Source organism: Gossypium arboreum, chromosome 1 (assembly GCF_025698485.1).
Source record: "Gossypium arboreum isolate Shixiya-1 chromosome 1, ASM2569848v2, whole genome shotgun sequence".
Classification (NCBI taxonomy): Eukaryota; Viridiplantae; Streptophyta; class Magnoliopsida; order Malvales; family Malvaceae; genus Gossypium; species Gossypium arboreum.
The window spans coordinates 116,400,265-116,422,014 of NC_069070.1; positions in this window are offsets into that span (position 1 = coordinate 116,400,265).

The following is a 21,750-nucleotide window of genomic DNA, read 5'->3' on the forward strand; positions in this document are numbered from 1 at the left end:
TATGGTTTTGCCTCCCTCATCTTTAACAACTAAGCCTGACGCTGATCGAAAGTTTTGTGAGTCAAAAGCCGCGTCGAAATATATAGCCACGTTCGCCCTTTGTATGTGCTGTTTGGGTCTCGCATTTGCTTCCAAGATAAGTGCCTTGTTCTTTATACCTTCCAGTTCTGAAATGTAACTATTAATTTGTTTGGAGATATCCTGACTAGTGCTTGACTTGCCTTCATATATTAACGTGTTCCTATTTGCCCAGATGAGCCAAAGCCCGCAACAAAAAATTCTGCATTGCTCATTCGTCCCTTGATTGAAAACCCAGGTAAACCAATTCCAAAGATCTGGAATGCTATTGTTAAGAACCCAGGTGAAGTTTAATTGACTCCATATTGTTGGGAAGAAATTGAACAACCGAAACAAAACGAAAGCACAACCGGTGTTCTTTCTCTCCCTATAACTCGTGTCAAAAATTATGGCAAGCACAATAGCACAAGATATGTTCTCTAGCAGCCTTAATCAACCACAAATCAACTAATACAATCACAACAAAAATAAATAGAGACACCGGTATTTTTACGTGGAAAACTCCTCTAAATTAAGGATAAAAACCACGGGACTTTAGAGTCCGATCAAGAGCTCCACTATCATCAAATGTTCGACTACAAGATCACAATATCAAGCCTACAACAAGGCTAACAATATGTAATCTTTAGCAAAAGAGAGAAAAATGAGAGAACACCAAAAAAATGCAGCTGCTGAAAAATGGGTATTTCCAACGCTACAAGACTCGGATGAAAAATCCAACCGTACAAAGTCAAGAACACCTTATCACCTAGCTGCTGTCCAAAAATCAGCTCAATCGAACCACGGATGAACCTTCGATCGAAGAGTTGATCACTGCTGCACCAAGCTTGAAAAATTGATTTTTCTATTCTCTCTTTTTCTCCAACGAGCTTCAATCTCACTCTCTTTCTCTCTGGATGAAATTGAGAATTTTGCTCTCAATTAAGAATACAGCTCACTCCCACGTTAAAAGGCCAAAAAATTGGCTTTTGACAAAACCAAAAAGAGACAATAAAATGTGGCAGAAATTATGGGTTTCCCACATAGTGGGACCCATACTCAACAAATCTCCCCTCCAACTATGTGGGAATGCCTCCATCTGGGAGGTCAAACAACATCTTCAAACTTTCCTCTTGGTAAGGCCTTCACAACATATGTTCGGGGTAGCACATATTCGCATACTAAATTTGGTTTGGCTTTTTACGTGACAAGAGAGCTCATAATATTAGTAAGTCTATCAATTTTATCTTCTAAGGTTGAATTACTTAGGTGATAAACCCTTCTAGGGTTCGGATTAGCTCGAAATTCGAGAATTTGCGACCATTGTGGAGATTAAGTCTCTTGCTTGTTGTGGAGTCATGTTGGTACACACTCCTCCACTTGCAAGATCTACCATATTCATCTCCATAGGTTTGAGCCTTTATAAAAGTCTTTGGAGCAAAGACATTCCATTATACCGTGTTGTGGGCAACTTGCACACAACTTTTAAATCGCTCCCAATAGTCATCTGAGTCTCTGTTTTTTTTGCCTTATGCCCACTATTTCTCTTCTTAACTTTACATTTGACGCGACGCTAGAAAAACTCATTGAGAAATAAACGAGACAGATCAACCCAAGTCGTTCTGATCCGGAGGTAAATAAAATATCAATTCCTAGCGAAATCTGCTATGGAAAAAGGAAGCGCTTGCTTTAATTTGATCCTCAGTTACCCTCGAGGTTTCATACTAAGGCAAACCATATGGAATTCTTTCAAATGCTTATGAGGATTTTCGTTCTGTAACCCCTGAAAAGTTGGCAGTAGCTGGATCAAGCCTGACTTTAACTCAAAATCAGTATCCATAGTAGGATACGCAATGCATAGTGCCGGTTGTTCTGTCTGCGTTTCGGTCAGTTGCCAAATTGTCTGAGTCATAGGTTGAGGTGCTAAATTAGGGTTTTCGTCAACCCTAGTGTTAAGCACTTCTTCTGAGGAATCGACCTTTACTTTTTCACCTTCAAAATTTTGAGTAGGGTTTTATTAACCTAGACTACTTCGTCGTCGATTCTGATTTCTGGCGGTGGATTACTTTGAGTCTCAATCATCGCTGACTACTTTTTTCTTAGCTTTGTTTCATTCAATTAGCTCTCGCAGTCTTTTCAATCTCTGAATCAAACGAAAGAGTTCCTGGAATAGATCTGGTCATAAGAAACAAAAAACAAGATTAGTACGTTACCGATCCCCGGCAACGATGCCAAAATTTGATGCGTCGTTGAGAGCACCAAAAATATCCTATTCCCTGTAAAATAGTAAAAATAATAGTAAAGGGGAAGTAGGGTCGAATCCTCAGGGATCGAATTGTACGAATGCTCGTTCGTTGAAATCCTAGACAATTTCTTGGCTAAGAAAACTTGTGTTCCTAAAAAATAAAAAAAATAAAATTAAGAATCTGGAAAAATAAAAATAGAATTTAAAGTGAATTGAATTTGCGAAGTTAAATAAATTGCAGAAAATGAAATGAGGAAAAATAAATAGAGTTGGGAAAAGAGAAAGTTTCTTATGTAGTGAGATTTTAGCCTCAGGTTGTCTCGTTCTGCCTTGGGTTCAATCATTGGTTTTTAAGTAACCCTTCTCAACTCAAGTAAGCCAGTTATATTGGAAGAGGACGCCTATGACCACTAGCTCCAAAGATTAGACTTACGATTTTTAGGGAACCTGACTCTAGCCAATAATCTATGCTAGATCAACGCTTCTCAATGGCCAATCCCACGCCATTTTGTCTATTTAGCTTGCCAACCTCTGACGCAGTAAGTTAACGAACCGGCTGTGCAATCCTTCCAAAACATACAAAGTAGCCGCCTTAGCATATGCTGAAAAGCTTACTTCTTAAGGGCCATAGATGGAAGCGTCAGCCCGTAGTGCGGAGAATCGATGAATACTTGGCGAGAAGGTTAAGTACGGATTCTAAGCCTCAAGAACCCTTTTTGGGGAATATTGACAACTTTCGGCTAGATAGGTTTTAGTGGCTCATGATAATGGTGGAAAAAAAATAAATATAAAAATGGAAAAGGAAATTTTATTAAAAGAAAATATGAAGAAACAAAAGCCTAGACTTTCAGGGGGAGAGTATTTACAGAAAAAGATGAACACCCCAAATAGAGTCACTTCACCCCCTATTTATAGCGCTAGGGAGATAGTCTAATTTAACTTAAATTCTAAAAAGATAAATACATTTAATTAAAGATAATTAAAGATAATTAAAATAAAATCCTAAAATTAAATAATCCTAATAATTATATTAATATTAATTATCCTAATATAAATAAAATAGAGTCTTATAAAATAAAATCTCTTCTTTTTGCATTTTTAGTCCTTGTGTCTTCCATGCTCACACTTTTGGCACAATCTTTTTCCTGTGTCACATATCAGCCCATTGTGTCTCCAAATTCGCACTTTTGTCCCTTAATTTTACTTTTGCCTCTAAATCAGTCCCTAAAAGATAAAAAGACATAAATAGCTCAAATTAGTAGGATCAAGCCCAGAATAAACACATGATTAATACATAAAAATACGTTATTCTAGAGCATTATCAAATTCCCCCTACTTAGCCCATGCTTGCCCTCAGGTATGGTTCCTATCCACCGTGAAAATTAGAACCTGCTATGAAAAAAATTCTACTCCAAAGTTTTATAAAAATTAGTCAAAATGCATACAAAAAATAAAGAGAACCTTTAGCTTGATTTAAGTAAAATTGAAAAAGTGTTCCAATTAACACAAATAAAATTAAGATCGACTTGGGTTATTTCATGAAAATTAGGTAATTTACCAAACCTATCAAGACACCTAATTTATTTCTTCCTTTAGTCTCCAAATTTTATTAATGCATCTTTTTTTCTTTTTTTTTCTCTTTTATTTTAATAGAATTTTAATTTAATTTACTTATTTTTACTTAGGAATATATTGAAACTTTTGACGCGAAAAGAGATGACAGCCAAGCACCCCACCCCGGTTACTCAGCCCAACATACTCCTAATTTTTATTTTTCCTAAGAATATATCGAACCTTTTGACGCGAAGAGAAATGACACCCAAGCACCTCACCCCGGTTACTCAGCCCAACTCATTCTTAGAAATTAATTCCAGTTAGCGGAGTTTTACCTAACACGTCACACAACCTTTTGACCCGAAATAGGATAACAACCCAAGCACCCTACCCCGGTTACTCAGCTAGTCACGTCTTAAGCTGCACTCATAACCACAGAAACATTTTTATTATTAAACGAAAATTTAATTTTGGAGGACTTAGGAAAAATAATCAAGTGTCAAACATAAGTTTCAGTAGCCACCTTAATAGTCATGAACATATTTTAAGCATGCAATTATATTAATTGTCCTCTTTGTATTTAGACTTAATCAAATTTACCATAATCAAGATAGGGTTAACTTCATTAATCATAATTATTTAAACTAAAAGAAATAAAACAGTGGAGATGAAATCTATCAAGCAAAATCATAATTAACTCAGTAGATAAGAATGATGATGTGGGTCAAACAGTGGGCAAGTCGTGGTCAAATTCTTAGGCATGAAAAGAAGCAGAATATTCTTTAAGAAAATTATATGGGCAGCAACAACCAAATCAGCATCTAAAACGCAGAAATAATGAGAATTGCCTCCCCCTACTTAAAACACATAGTCCTCGATGTGAAATAAATAAATAAATAGGTAGAAGAAAAGTTTAAAAGAACTCCCCGTGTAGTTACTGTCGTTCGTGTATTATGGTAATGAGTTCTTCCTATTGTTGCTTCGGTTTACCTAGACAAAAGAAGAGAATTTTATTAATATCTGAAAATAATAAATAATAAAATAATAAGAAAAAATAAATAGAAATAAAATAAACTAAAAGAAAAGAAAAGAAAATTAAAAATTGGGTTGCCTCCCAACAAGCGCTTGTTTAACGTCGCTAGCTTGATGCCCCAACTAGTATTAGGGCTGTTCCAGTTGAATTCTTTCGTTCTTATGAGCTTGGAAATTCTCATTTTTTAACACGTCCACCATATTTAGGTTTAATCGTCCTTGCGCCTCTTTTTAATCGTCCTTGCGCCTCTTTCTTTGGTTCCGTATTTTCATCCAAGGGGTTAATCCCTTTTAAGTCGGTAATGGTCTCATTATTCTCCAAAAATGTGCATTTGAGATGTTCAGGAAGTGGTTTTAATTTCAGATCTAGTGCCTGCACAACAAAAGGTAGAAGTTTAGTATTAATGGGAGCCAATAATTTATTAACAGATTCAAAATCATCAAACATTATTTTAGATTTATCTCCATAAGATGACTCAAAAGTTTTTTCTACTGATGAGTCAATTATGTCGACACGGTTTACGTCACTTGGGTGACTAATAGTTCCATAAACGTTAAACTTCACGATCTCCCCGTCAAACTCCATCGTGAGGGTTCCGCTTTGTACATCAATCTTAGTATTTGCAGTACTAAGGAAAGGTCGCCCCAACAAGATATCTGAAGACCCAGAAGCGTTATCCTCCTCCATTTTTATCACATAAAAATCTGCAGGGAAGATAATGCCATTGACTTTGACTAATACGTCCTCGAAGACTCCTTCGGGATGTACAATGGACCTGGCTGCCAACTGAATGATAACACCTGTCTTTGTCAAAAAACCCGTGTTAAGTGATTCATAAATGGAAAAAGGCATGATGTTTATGGAGGCCCTTAAATCACACATAGCCTTCTTAATTCCTAAATGGCCTATTTTGCAAGGTATTGCAAACATACCTCTATCTTTGCGTTTTGCCGGCATTTTCCGCTGTAGCACTGTGGATACATTCTCACCAACATTTACCTTTTCGTTACCTATCAATTTTCGTTTGTTGGTGCAGACTTCTTTAAGGAACTTGGCATACCACGAAATTTGTCTGATTGCATCCAATAGTGGTAAATTGATCTCGAAATTTCTAAATGTTTCTACGATCTCCTTATCTTCCTTACTTTTTCGACACTAGTTTAATCGTCCTGCGAATGGAGGTTGGATTTTCGGCAGTGGGGGTTTTGCTCTAACCTGTTCGTCGCTTTCGGGATTTTTCTGGGTGGTTTCTTAGCCAAGATTCCTATCAGGAATTGGTTCTAGTACCTTTCCACTTCGCAACGTCACTGCATTTGCATGTTGTCTTGGATTAGGTTCTGTTTGTGACGGCAGCTTCCCTTGAGAGTTCAATTTCTCAATTGATATGGTCAATTCTCTTATAGATGCCTCAGTTTTCTGTTGAAAATCAAGCATATTAGCTGCTAATTTATTAACAAATGTTTCTAGAGAATTACCTAAATCTTGTGGCTACTGTGGAACCTGATTTTGGTATGGCTGGTTATATCGTGGATTGGCCCCATAACTTAAGTTAGGGTGGTCCCTCCATCCTGAGTTGTAGGTGTTAGCGTAAGGGTCGTATCACCTTTGTGGTGGCCTAGGAAAATTTCCCATAGCATCTAAATGAGTCATAGTATCATCATTCAAACTGGGACATGCATCAGTTGTATGTTCAGGGGTAGCACATATTCCGCATACTCGGGCTGGTTTGGCTTTTTCTGTGACAAGAGAGCTCATAATATTAGTAAGTCTATCAATTTTATCTTCTAAGGTTGAATTACTTAGCTGATAAACCCTTCTAGGGGGTTCAGGATTAGCTCGAAATTACTGAGAATTTGCAGCCATTGTGGAGATTAAGTCTCTTGCTTGTTGTGGAGTCATGTTGGCCGACACTCCTCCACTTGCAGCATCTACCATATTCATCTCCATAGGTTTCAGACCTTTATAAAAGTACTGGAGCAAAGACTGTTCATTATACCGTGTTGTGGGCAACTTGCACACAACTTTTTAAATCGCTCCCAATAGTCATACAGAGTCTTTGTTTTTTTTTGCCTTATGCCCACTATTTCTCTTCTTAACTCGGCTGCACGCGACGCTAGAAAAAACCTGTTGAGAAATAAACGAGACAGATCAACCCAAGTTGTTACAGATCCAGGAGGTAAATAAAATATCAATTCCCTAGCAGAATCTGCTATGGAAAAAGGGAAAGCGCGCAGTTTAATTTGATCCTCAGTTACCCCCTGAGGTTTCATACTAAGGCAAACCATATGGAATTCTTTCAAATGCTTATGAGGATTTTCGTTCTGTAACCCCTGAAAAGTTGGCAGTAGCTGGATCAAGCCTGACTTTAACTCAAAATCAGTATCCATAGTAGGATACGCAATGCATAGTGCCGGTTGTTCTGTCTGCGTTTGATCGATTTTAGAATTGTGCGAGTCATAGGTTGAGGTGCTAAATTAGGGTTTTCGTCAACCCTAGTGTTAAGCACTTCTTCTGAGGAATCGACCTTTACTTTTTCACCTTCAAAATTTTGAGTAGGGTTTTTATTAACCCTAGACTCTGCTTCGTCGTCGATTCTGATTTCTGGCGGTGGATTACTTTGAGTCTCAATCATCGCTGACTACTTTTTTCTTAGCTTTGTTTCATTCAATTAGCTCTCGCAGTCTTTTCAATCTCTGAATCAAACGAAAGAGTTCCTGGAATAGATCTGGTCATAAGAAACAAAAAACAAGATTAGTATCGTTCGATCCCCAAGAACGATGCCAAAATTTGATCGTCGTTGAGAGCACCAAAATATCCTATTCCTCAGAAAATAGTAAAAATAATAGTAAAGGGAAGTAGGGTTGAATCCTCGGGGATCGAATTGTACGAATGCTCGTTCGTTGAAATCCTAGACAATTTCTTGGCTAAGAAAACTTGTGTTCCTAAAAATTAAAAAAAATAAAATTAAGAATCTGGAAAAATAAAAATAGAATTTAAAGTGAATTGAATTTGCGGGTTAAATAAATTGCGAAAATGAAATGAGGAAAAATAAATAGAGTTGGGAAAAGAGAAAGTTTCTTATGTAGTGAGATTTTAGCCTCAGGTTGTCTCGTTCTGCCTTGGGTTCAATCATTGGTTTTTAAGTAACCCTTCTCAACTCAAGTAAGCCAGTTATATTGGAAGAGGACGCCTATGACCACTAGTTCCAAAGATTAGACTTACGATTTTTAGGGAACCTGACTCTAGCCAATAATCTATGCTAGATCAACGCTTCTCAATGGCCAATCCCACGCCATTTTGTCTATTTAGCTTGCCAACCTCTGACGCAGTAAGTTAACGAACCGGCTGTGCAATCCTTCCAAAACATACAAAGCGGCCGCTTTAGCATATGCTGAAAAGCTTACTTCTTAAGAGCCATGGACGGAAGCGTCAGCCCGTAGTGCGGAGAAACAATGAATACTTGGCGAGAAGGCTAAGTACGGATTCTAAGCCTCAAGAACCCTTTTTGGGGAATATTGACAACTTTCGGCTAGATAGGTTTTAGTGGCTCATGATAATGGTGGAAAAAAATATAAAAATGGAAAAAGAAATTTTATTAAAAGAAAATATGAAGAAACAAAAGTTTAGACTTTCAGGGGGAGAGTGTTTACAGAAAAAGATGAACACCCCAAATAGAGTCACTTCACCCCCTATTTATAGTGCTAGGGAGATAGTCTAATTTAACTTAAATTCTAAAAAGATAAATACATTTAATTAAAGATAATTAAAGATAATTAAAATAAAATCCTAAAATTAAATAATTTTAATAATTATCTTAATATTAATTATTCTAATATAAATAAAATGGAGTCTTATAAAAGAAAATCTCTTCTTTTTGTGTTTTTCGTCATTGTGTCTTCCATGCTCGCACTTTTGGCACAATCTTTTTCCTGTGTTGCATATCAGCCCTTGTGTCTCCAAATTCGCACTTTTGTCCCTTAATTTTGCTTTTGCCTTCAAATCAGTCCCTAAAAGATAAAAAGACATAAATAGCTCAAACTAGTAGGATCAAGCCTAGAATAAACACATGATTAATTCATAAAAATACATTATTCTAGAGCATTATCACCCTCCTTACAAATAAGCACCCCATCTTCGAGATCATGTTCCGTTAAGGTATGCTCCTGATTCCCACTTAAGTTTCCACTTTCTTTCCATAGACTAGATGCCCTCCCTTCCAAATAGATTCCCAAAACAGGATCCAAACTATTCCTATTACCCAGATTTTTTGCTAGACCCCACGAATTATTACCCAAATTTTGTCTTCCCCCACTGTTCCTCCCCACTTCCCCTCTCCTTCTTCCTGCAACCATACGCTAGTCGTCATTAGAGCTCGATGGGATTGTGCCCTGAGTGATAAGTCCCATCCCATCTCAGCAACTTCCACTTCTAAATCCATCCTTTCCTAACAAAAAGAATCACTATGGCCCAAACGACCACAATAAGAACAAAAAAGGGATAATCTTTCATATTTAAATCGAACGTATGAGCACTTTCCATAACACATTATCTGTTTTTTCCTTTTGAAAGGTCGTCGTATGTCAATTTGGACTCTTATTCTCATAAAATTGCTATTTTCTTTTCCCAGATTTGAACCATCATACTCCATGAAATTTCCTATAAAATTACCAATTTGGATTGCCAAACTTTTCGAGAAAAAACCCATAGGAACCTCATGTAATTGAACCGAAAAAGGGGAATAAATTAATGGGATTTTCAAAGGTTCCTCCCCCCATGCAACTTATGTAACACCAGCAAGTGATTATTAAAAGTCCATGGTGAGCCCTATATAACCCTTTCTAAATCCATAGGATGAAAAAATTGAAATAAATACATTTTTCCCCCAGATCTCTAATTTGACCCCTCCCGTACTGGATGCCACAAATTCGCCATTGTGCTTCTCATTGCTGGGAAGTGAATAATACTTGCTGTTAAGGAGCATCCCACCAATTGAAATCCTCCCTCCTCTCTATTTGTATTTACTCCAACTTGTACTTGAAGAACTACGTCTTCCTTCTCATCAAGTGTTAACCCCGCAAATTCTGCCTCCATAATAATGCATAACTTAACTATTTGAAACAATTTGCCAAAGTAAGAAAACTGAAGAAAATCACAATAATCACACCAAGACCATTAGAAATAATAAAACCCTAACAACTGCTAGAGAAAGCAGACAGAGACGTGCTAGATGAGCAAACCTTTTTCTTACTTCGAAAAAATTGAGTATTGATGTATTTATTAAAACTAAAGTCGATAATAATAATATAAACGATCGCAAAAACATTAAGATAATAAAAAATAAAATATAGATTTTATGTGAAAAATTATTTCAGAAAAAATTACGGGTTAAGGAAAAGAAAATTCATTAATACTGAATTTGAATGATACACAAGGAGTTACGACTAGATCTAATTAAAGGTTGTTTGGCATCAGCCTTAAGCCATACACAGTTCCCTTATTTTTACCATTATATTTATTTAATAGGATTTGAATCACACAAACCCTAGAAAAAAGTATTAAATTTCAAATGATTTGGCTCATGTTCACCTTTCTAGTAGCTTACAAACTTTAGAAGTCTTTCGTTGATAAGTTTGAAAGTAATTTGTTGGGAAAAGAGACCTATGAAGTCATTCTAAGAAATCACTGAAATTACCTTGTAATTGCCTCCATCCTTCTTCACCTCTTTAATAGCATTTATTGTTTCAAAGTAAATAGGGTGCATAAGAGGCCTGTGAATTTATTTTCAGAGATGAAGCACTTGACAATTGGAAATGGAAAAAATCCACAATTATGCATGTAATAGCCAATTTTGGCCCATGTCTATAAAACAAAATAAACCAAAAATAAGTAAAAATCCAAATATTTATTAACAGTCCATTTACACATTAAAATGGCACAAATCAAACAATAGCCTAAAAGGCAAATCTATCCTACCCAATTTACAAGGCCCAAACTAAACCCTAGCTCACTCAAAACATTACAACACAAAAAAAAAACCCTAGCCCCCATCTGCCTTCAGCCGCCGCATGTCAGCAGACCGCCTTACGAGCTGCTCCTCCACGCACGCCTCCTCTACGCGTCTAACGCCACTGACACTATCTGCAAGGCCAAATCAACATGCAAACGAAACAAACAATAAAGAAATGGACAAAATTGGCAGAAAACAAAACGAAAAAAGACAATGAGCGAATCTTGTATACGACTATAAAGGCCAAAATCGATCCTTTTGTAATTTTTTACACACACCATTAATCGAAAAGCAAAACAAAAGCTTGAAAAGGTTGTTTTTCTTTATTCTGTTTATCGTGTTCTTTCGTCCCTTTTTATTTCATTTTATTTTTTATCTTTTTATTTTTATTTATAAAATTAATTTTAAACACAAAAAATAAAAAGGGGAAGGAAACACTTACCTGGACAGCCCCGGAGTTACACCGCCCACCCTCCACCCATGGTGGTGCCGTGACAACGGCGACGATAATGGGTTTCAAAACCCTAGCCGCAAGGGAGAAAGGGAGAGGGAGAAAGAGCAAAGAAGCTCTTTGTTTTTTTTTAAAAAAAATGGGAGCTGAAATGAAAAAAATAAAAGAAAAATTGGCTTTAATAGCCATGCAAAACGGCATAGTTTTGCACTTCTCCCCCCACGCCTCAAAACGGTGTCGTTTAGGGGGGAAAACCCGTGACCCGACCCGATTTGAAGGGCGATCCGCTTGTTTTTGAGGCTCAAAAGGGCTATTTGCAGTTATGGTCCCTCATTCTTTCCTGCACTATTCGATTAAGTCCTATTCCATTTTCTTTGTCTTCTAATTTTACTCGAAAACTTGAGTGTCATTTCATTTTGGCCCAGGATGAAGCGCAACGCATTGAGGGGTCTGGGGCATTTGCTATTTCTCCCCTTTATGTTTTCAGTTTGTTGGGAATCGACCCTCTGTTTCATCTTTGTTATTTCAAATTTATACCCTTAATTCCAAGTCATTTTCAATCACGTCCTAAGTCCTTTTAATTCACTTATTTATTTATTTTAAAATGTTTTATTATGTGCTATTTCAAATATTTTGCATGCTGTTTACTATTAGACAATTTATGTACATCATTTATTTTAACTTGTTTTAATATACTAATTATTTAAAATTGTATAATTATCTATTTTAAATTGTTTTTTATACATTATGTGTACTAAACTATTTTTTATATTATATATTTATGATTCTTTTCACATATCACCTTTATAGCTTATTTCAAATTGTTTTTATACATGTTATTTTAAAAAAATGTTTTGTACATTATTTCTTTAAAGCTTCCTTTTATTTTAAACTTTTATCTATATTTTTTTAAAATTGACTTATATATATTGTTTATTTTAAAATTGTTTTACATACCTTATTTTGAACCCTATTTATTTATTTTAAAATGTTTTGTTATTATTATTTACTTTAATTTTTATACATTGTTTCATACTTTTGTATATATATATATATTATATCTATTTTAAAAGTTCTTCATATGTATATATCATTCTTTCTTCCAAAAAAAACGTTTTGTATATTGTCGATTTTAACTTTCTTTTTTACATTATTTATTTTAAATTCATTCATGGTCATTTAAAATTCATCTTGCAATTGTTATTTTAATTTACTTTTAACTATTTATTTATTTATTATATATATTTTAAATTGTATCATTTAATTCATTTGTTCTTGATTATTAATGATTAATTTTTTAAAGAGTGCATATTGTGAGATTATTTCTATTGCATGTACTTTAATTTGCTTACTCATGTTCATATTATTGCCATTTGCTTGTGGAATATTTTATGCATGTATCATTGTTCCATGTCGCACTATACTTTTATTTCATATCATCGCCCCATGAATCAAGCCTCTTTACATTCATCCAATAAATCATTTTATCTTAAGCCAAACAAATAATGTACATCGTTTAAATATCGTATTCGCTATTATTCAAAAATAAAAAATTCAAAATAAGGCAATGTTTCGCGTTTTGGAACATCGAGAAATTGTGCCCTAACTTACGGGGTTTCGATTTTCTCATTGGTTCTAAAAAGCCAAATATCCTTTTGAGTTTTAAAATACACGTAATTTCAATTAAAATTAAAGATAAACTTGCGCTCTGGAGTTCATGGTAATGTGTCCTAACTTACGGGATGTGATACTCCGATATCTCGAGACGAGGAAATCTTTAGCAATCATTTTTAGAACCATCATTAACAAAAAAGGATCGCATTTTAAATCCGTTCCTAATTTTCAACTTTCGACATTGAGACTTTAACTAATCAATTTGGTACCAATTTTTGGGTGCGTCGAGGGTGTTAATCCTTCCTCGCATGTAACCGACTCTCGAACCTGTTCTCTCGAGTTTCGTAGACTAAAAATGACGTTTTAGAAATCTAAAATGTTTTATTAAAACAAAGGTGATCCAATCACACCTAATAAAGATCGGTGGCGACTCCTGTTTTAATTTTCATTTTCAAACAAAGTCGATTCTCGTTTTCAAAAAAAAGGGTTTCGACAGCTTGGTGACTCCATTGGGGACATTTGAGAGTCAAGCCATAAGTTGATTAGTTTTTGCCTTTTGTCGAAAATTGAAAATCTATTTTAAATTTACGATTACTTTATTGCATGTTATCTGTTACTTTCATGGTTTTCTTCATAATATGTTTGCTTTAAGTGGTTTAATTCTTGTAATGTATCTTTCATACCACATCGCATAAATTGGTCAATTTTACCCTTTAAGTGGGAGTGAGAAACTATTCCTTCGTGAAGTCTTCACCTCTGTATAGGATAGTGGATCGCTTCTAGAATACATGCGTACCTACGTCTTCGTGAGATTTTCATCTCCGTATAGCCGTAGGGAAATGTATTTTCCTGAACTGAACTCGATCCATATGAGTCCATAACGGGTGAGGATCGAGGAATCTACTGGTTTAGGTACCCTTACTCTAGAACCAAACCATATATAGAGAGACCTACGAGCCTACCCTAGGTAGAGCCACGCTAAACCCTAGTGGTCACCCAGATAAGTGTTCAATTTTGTTGTTTATTTCTTCTGTACTAACGTATTTTGTTTTGTTTTGTCTATGATTGCATTGCATTACATCATCATAGAAAGGAGTTGTTGATTCATATTTGATTGCTAAATAGAAAAGCTTGTCATGGGAAAATGGATTTCTTGATAAAGTGGATTATAATACGGTTATCTGAATATGGTCTAAGTAAACACAATGAAAGAAGGCTGATAGTCTGCGGAGTAATACAAAACTTTGTTTTATTGCCTGAGGATTCAAGCCGACAAAGATTATTCGTGAGCCGTCACGTCTTAACTTTCTTAAAGGAGCTGACGAATATCGCAAGGATAAGTGAGCAATGAGTCGCGTCCTGGATCAAGCAAAAAGACTCGACCATGACATCAGGATATAAAGAGGAAGATAGGTGTCTTTGCCTGGAATATGAGGGCAATGCTGCATATGTAATCCGTTTTATGTAAAGGAATTTATTTTCTAGAAAAGTTGTTCTAATGAAATTAAATTTAGAATCAAAGCTTCTCTTTCTTTTGCATTCATTCCATGCATTTGCATTGCATTGCATCATTTGTATTGGACTTTCATTAAAGGACCCTAATTAGGTATAATTATTTCAGTTAATCTGGAAACCAACAAGAGTCAACCAACCAAATACCGCTACAATACCCGTCGTAAAACCAAAGCAATGGATCAGAGATTAGAAAGATTGGAACAAATACAAAGAGATGTGCAAGAGCAATTACAAGCACAAATGCAAGAGCAACTGGCTAAAATACAACAAGAAATGAGGGAACAAATGCAAGAGTCCCAAAATAGTATGATAAACCAATTGGTGCAGTTGCTGGCTAGAGAACGTGAAAAAGGAAAAAGCACTACAAATGATAATGAAGACCCTGTCTATCCTCCAGGATTAAACCCGACAAACACCCAAGCCCAACCAGACGCACGTCCATAAGGGACACCCGTTACTATCATACCCCAATAATATCAAACCCGTACCTCGATACCAATGAACTACCCGAGAGGCTCAGGTTCCAATCCGGTAGACAATCTAACGAATCCTGTAGTTCCTGATGTTGACAAAATGGTAGAAGTAAGGGTGGAACTACCAAAGCAACTCGAAGATAGATATAGGTGGTTGGAAGAAAAACTCAAAGCAATGGAGAATGTTGATTACCATTGCGGGGTTGAAGCCAAAGATCTGAGTTTGGTTCCAGATTTAGTACTCCCGCCAAAATTCAAGTCTCTAGAATTTGTAAAGTATAATGGGACTAGTTATCCTGAAGCTCACATCACGATGTTCTGCCGAAGAATGACAGGATACGTTGATAATGATCAACTGTTAATTCACTATTTCCAAGACAGTCTGATCGGGTCTACGGCCAAGTGGTATAACCAACTAAGCCGTGCCCAAATTTATTCATGGAAAGACTTAGCACAAGCTTTCATGAAGCAATATGGTCACGTGATAGACATGGTGAATGACAAAATTAAACTGCAGAATATGGAAAAGAAGCAAAGTGAAAGCTTCAGGCAATATGCCCAAAGATGGAGAGTGGTGGCAATACAAGTCCAGTCACCTCTTTTGGAGAAAGAAACCACGATGCTTTTCATCAACACTTTGAAAACCCCGTTCATTAACCATATGTTGGGAAGCACTACCATGAAATTCTCAGATATAGTAATGTCTGGTGAGATGATCGAAAACGCAATAAGAAGTGAGAGGATAGACGCAGGAGAAAACACCAAAAGGTCAACCCTGAAAAAAATAAAAATGAAGTGAATAATGTGAGTAAAGAGTATTACAAACCAGTTATTGTAGGCCAGCTGAGGACCGTGACTACTAGCTATCAAGGCACCTCAAGGTAAGACTCTAACTCTAGGTTAAATACAGAAAGGCTCTAGTTTGCACCCATTACGATGTCATGTAAGGAGTTGTATCAGAATCTTTTTTATGTGCATGTGGTGTCTCTGCTCTACTCGGAACCCGTGCAACCTCCATTCCCAAAATGGTACAATGAGAATGCTCAATGCGAGTACTATGCGGGAATAACATGACACTCAATCGAAAACTGCACTACATTTAAAAAATTGGTTGAAAGGTTCATTGAAATGGGAATTGTGAAGTTTGACTATTCTTCAGAACCTAATCACTCTGACAATGCAGTAAATGCGATATTTGAAAGTGGGGACAAAAGAGTTGCGATGCCTTAAACAAGCCAAAAGCCTGGAAGGAATATCGGGGAATCTGAATGACATATCCGAAAAGGGCACCGGGAAATAAAAGTTTTCAAACCCTTGCATACTTGGAAGCATTTTGAACAATGGGACTGTGGAAGAGATCCCAGTATTTTTTAGAGCTAATTCAGAGTAATGTCCAAAACACGCCTATTGCTTTAAGCCTAGGAGCAATAAGAGGCCTTTTGTGAAATAGGCTTATGTCCAAAATCTTTATTTCAATAAAATGCATCTTTGCTACCATTTTGAGAAAATATTCTTTTATTTCATTCATAATCATGCTATACAAACAATTATTCTTAGATTCTTTTGTTCTTTGGGCTTTCCTTCAAATACTCTTTTATTCTTCATTCATGACCATACCATAAAATAACTATTCTTAGATTCATTTATTCTTTGGAATATTCTTTCGTACCTACAACAGGTACCCAGATGTCAACGACATGAGTGACATTGCTACTAACCCAAAATCTCATTTTGAGCGAGATATGTGTCTAGAGGGATCTCAGGACTTTGAAGATGACAAATATTATAATATATCTCCTGATTTGTTAAGTATGGTAGAACAAGATTAAAAAAGGTCCTACCTTACAAAGAGTCGATGGACATTGTGAGCCTAGAAGAAGAGAAAGAGATGAAAATTGGAGCCTGTATCATCACAAAGACAAAGAGAGACGTCATCCCAAGAATTCTAAGATGTTTTCGCATGATCATATCAAGATATGCCTGGGCTACAAAGATGGTAGATGTCATTAAGGCTAAGAAAATCTTAGAAAATGTCCATAAGGGTGTCTGAAGAACACGTGCTAATGGTTTTTACAATGGTCAGGCAAACCATGAGATTTGGTACTGTTGGCCACCATGGAAGGGGATTGCATCAGTTATATCAAGAAATGCCATGAGTGCCAAATTTATGGAGATAAGATTCATGTGTCTCCTTCACCCCTTCATGTCATGACATCTCCGTGGCCTTTCTCCATGTGGGGCATGGATGTCATTGGGCCGATCTTATCGAAGGCATCTAATGGACATCAATTCATCTTTGTGGTCATAGATTACTTCACCAAATGGGTAGAGGCCACCTTTTGTGCCAACGTCACAAAGTCAGCAGTAAGCAAGTTCTTAAAGAAAGAAATCATAAGTCGATATGGAATGCTTGAGAGGATCATATCAGACAATGCACTGAACTTGAACAACAGTACAATAGCGGAGGTCTATAGCCAATTTAAGATCAAACACCATAACTCGTCACCATATCGCCCAAAGATGAATGGTGCAGTGGAAGCGGCCAATAAGAATATAAAGAAGATTGTGGGGAAAATGACTAAGACTTACAAATATTGGCACGAGAAATTACCATTCGCCCTCTACAACTACCGAACGTCAATTAGAACCTTTACCGGGGCAACGCCTTTCTCTTTGGTTTATGGAATGGAGGCGGTTCTGCCTATTGAGGTTGAGATTCCCTCCCTACGAGTGCTGTCAGAACTAAAGTTAGATGAAGCAGAATGGATTCAATCTCGATACGATCAGCTGAACTTAATTGAAGAAAAGAGACTAAAGGTTATCCGTCATGGTCAAATGCACCAAAAGAGAATGATGTGGGCTTATAATAAGAAGGTTTGCCCTAGAGAATTCTATGAAGGAGACCTCGTGTCAAAAAAGATCCTCCCCATACAAAAGGACTTTAGAGGAAAATGGATGCCAAACTGGGAAGGACCTTATGTAGTGAAAAAGGCTTTTTTTGGAGGAGCTCTGATTTTGATCGAGATGGATGGAAAAAGTCTGCCTAATCCCATGAATTCAGATTCGGTCAAGAGGTACTTTACCTAAAAAAAATGGAGAGGCCAAGGCGAAAACCCAGAAAAGGGTGCTTTAAGACCAAAGGGGTTTTGAGTTGAAAACCTAAGAATGGGCAATTCAAATTTTGATCGAAGATGGGCATGCGGTAGTCTTGTCTTCTCTGAATTAACAAGAAGGAGGGATGCTACATCTTAGGGCATCAACAAAGTACTCTTGGTCTTCCAAACACATACCAAATTCAAAAGGTCCTCAAGAAGTTTTATGCAAAGAAGCTCATGCTACGATATTTGGGGCACTTATTTTCATCTTATTCATGTTGTATCTTAGAAAAATTTTTTATTTTGATTATTTGATTCATTTCAAGCATTGCTCTCAATAAAATTTCATCTTGTCCATTGCGACAATCTTTTTCAAGTGTTTTTCATTGAAATAATGATTAATAGACTAATGACATTCAAAAAGAGTTCTGCATATTACTCTGAAATGATTCTAAATGATACAAGGACCTGAAACGGGACAAATTAGTTTGAATTACCCAAATTCAAGGGTTGGAAATTTTGGGGGAAAATAGCCCAAATTGTGATTATTTTTTGAGTTTTCTGCCAGAGATACCGGTCGAAGAAAAAGGCAGAGTAATACGTCAATGATGAAACCTCGTTGAATAACAATTAATATCAAATTAAGCATTAAAAAATGACATTTTTTTGCATTCATCATTCATACATATCTAGCTAGAAGCATTTGATTCATTCTGATCATGACATTCTAATCATTTGGCATAAATGGGCCCATAAAATAGATTCAACAGGTCATGTTCTCCAAAAAATGGTGTAACAGACCAGAGAAATCAAAATCCTACACCTCTGAAAATGCAGTGGGACGGATTGAAAACACCATGGCAAATCTTATCTCCCTGAAGTTGCAGTGGAGCAGATTAAAGCCAAGCCTTATCCCCTTGAAGTTGTAGTGGGGCAGGTTGAAGTACAAATCTTATTTTCTTGAAGTTGCAGTGGAATAGATTAAAGCTATAAGTTATAAGTCCTATACCTCTGAAGTTGCGGCAGGTCGGATCAAATCCACCATGGCAAATCTTCTCCCCTTGAAGTTGCAATGGAGCAGATTAAAGGCACAAACCTTATCTCCCTGAAGTTACAGTGGAGCAGGTTGAAATCACAAACCTTATCTCCCTAAAGCTGCGTGGAGCAAGTTGAAGTTACAAGTCTTATCTCCCTGAAGTTGTAGTGGAGCAGACTGAAGATAGCAAATCTTATTTCCCGGAAGTTGTAGTGGAACAGATTGAAGCTACTAATTACAAGTCTTATCTCCCTAAAGTTGTAGTGGAGCAGACTGAAGATAGCAAATTTTATTTCCCTAAAGATGCAGTGGAATAGATTGAAGCTACAAATTAAAAACCTTATCTCCCTAAAGTTGTAGTGGAGGAAACTGAAGATAGCAAATCTTATTTCCCTGAAGTTGTAGTGGAACAGATTGAAGCTACAAATTACAAACCTCATCTCCCTAAAGATGCAGTGGAACAAGTTGAAATCACCAAGTTTTATCTCTTTGAAGTTCCAGCGGAGTAGATCGAAGCTACAAGTCTCTTCTTCCTGAAATTACATTGAAGCAAATAGTGGCTCTTCTAAAGTCTTTGCTCCATTCTCATTACACGACAATGAGCAAAGAGGGGCAGTTGTAATAGCCAAATTTGGCCCATGTCTATAAAACAAAATAAACAAAAAATAAGTAAAAATCCAAATATTTATTAACAGTCCATTTACACAATAAAATAGCCCAAATCAAACAATAGCCCAAAAGTCAAATCTATCCTACCCAATTTACAAGGCCCAAACTAAACCCTATCCCACTCAAAACATTACAACACAAAAAAACCCTAGCCCCTATCTGCCTTCAGCCGCCGCATGTTAGCAAACCGCCTTGCGCGCTGCTCTTCTGCGCACGCCTCCTCCATGCGTTTAACGCCACTGACACCATCTGCAAGGCCAAATCAACACACAAACGAAACAAACAATGAAGAAATTGACAAAATTGGTAGAAAACAAAACAAAAAAAGACAATGAGCGAATCTTGTATACGGCTATAGAGGCCAAAATCGATCCTTTTGTAATTTTTTACACACACCACTAATCGAAAAGCAGATCAAAAGCTCGAAAAGGTTGTTTTTTTATTCTGTTTATTGTGTTCTTTGCGTCCCTTTTTATTTCATTTTATTTTTTATCTTTCTATTTTTATTTATAAAATTAATTTTAAACACAAAAAATAAAAAAGGGAAGGAAACACTTACCTGGACCGCCCCAGAGTTGCACCGCCCAACCTCTGCCCGTGGTGGTGCCGTGACAACGACAGCGATGATGGGTTTCAAAACCTTAGCCGTAAGGGAGAAAGGGAGAGGGACAGAGAGCAAAGAAGCTCTGTGTTTTTTTTTTAAATGGGAGCTGAAATGAAAAAAAAAATTGGCTTTAATAGCCATGCAAAACGGCATAGTTTTGCACTCCCCCCCCCACGCCTCAAAAAGACGTCGTTTAGGGGGGAAAACCCGCGACCCCGACCTGATTTGAAGGGGGATCCGTGTGTTTTTGAAGCCCAAATGGGCTATTTTCGGTTATGGTCCCTCCTTCTTTCCTGCACCATTCGATTAAGTCCCATTCCATTTTCTTTGTCGTCTAATTTTACCCCAAAATTTACGCGTCATTTCATTTTGGCCCAGGATGAAGCGCAGCGCATTGAGGGGTCTGGGGCATTTGTTATTTCTCCCCTTTATGTTTTCGGTTTGTTGGGAATCGACCCTCTGTTTCATCTTTGTTATTTCAAATTTATACCCTTAATTCCAGTTCATTTTCAATCACGTCCTAAGTCCTTTTCATTCATTTATTTATTTTAAAATGTTTTATTATGTGCTATTTCAAATATTTTGCATGCTGTTTACTATTAGACTATTTATGTACAAGATTTATTTTAACTTGTTTTAATATACTAATTATTTAAAATTGTATAATTATCTATTTTAAATTGTTTTTTATACATTATGTGTACTAAACTATTTTGTTATATTATATATTTCTAATTCTTTTCACATATCACCTTTATAGCTTATTTCAAATTGTTTTTATACATATTATTTAAAAAAAAACTGTTTTGTATATTATTTCTTTAAAGCTTCCTTTTATTTTAAACTTTTATCTATATTTTTTAAAATTAACTTATATATATTGTTTATTTTAAAATTATTTTACATACCTTATTTTGAACCCTATTTATTTATGTTAAAATGTTTTGTTATTATTATTTACTTTAATTTTTATACTTTATTTCGTACTTTTGTATATATATATATATATATATATATTATATCTATTTTAAAAGTTCTTCATATGCATATATCATTCTTTCTTCAAAAAAAAACGTTTTGTATATTGTCGATTTTAACTTTCTTTTTTACATTATTTATTTTAAATTCATTCATGGTCATTTAAAATTCATCTTGCAATTGTTATTTTAGTTTGCTTTTAACTATTTATTATATATATATATATATATTTTTTTTTTTTAAATTGTATCATTTAATTCATTTGTTCTTGATTATTAATGATTAATTTTTTAAAGAGTGCATATTGTGAGATTATTGCTATTGCATGTATGTTAATTTGCTTACTCGTGTTCATATTATTGCCATTCGCTTGTGGAATATATTATGCATGTATCATTCTTCCATGTCGCACTATACTT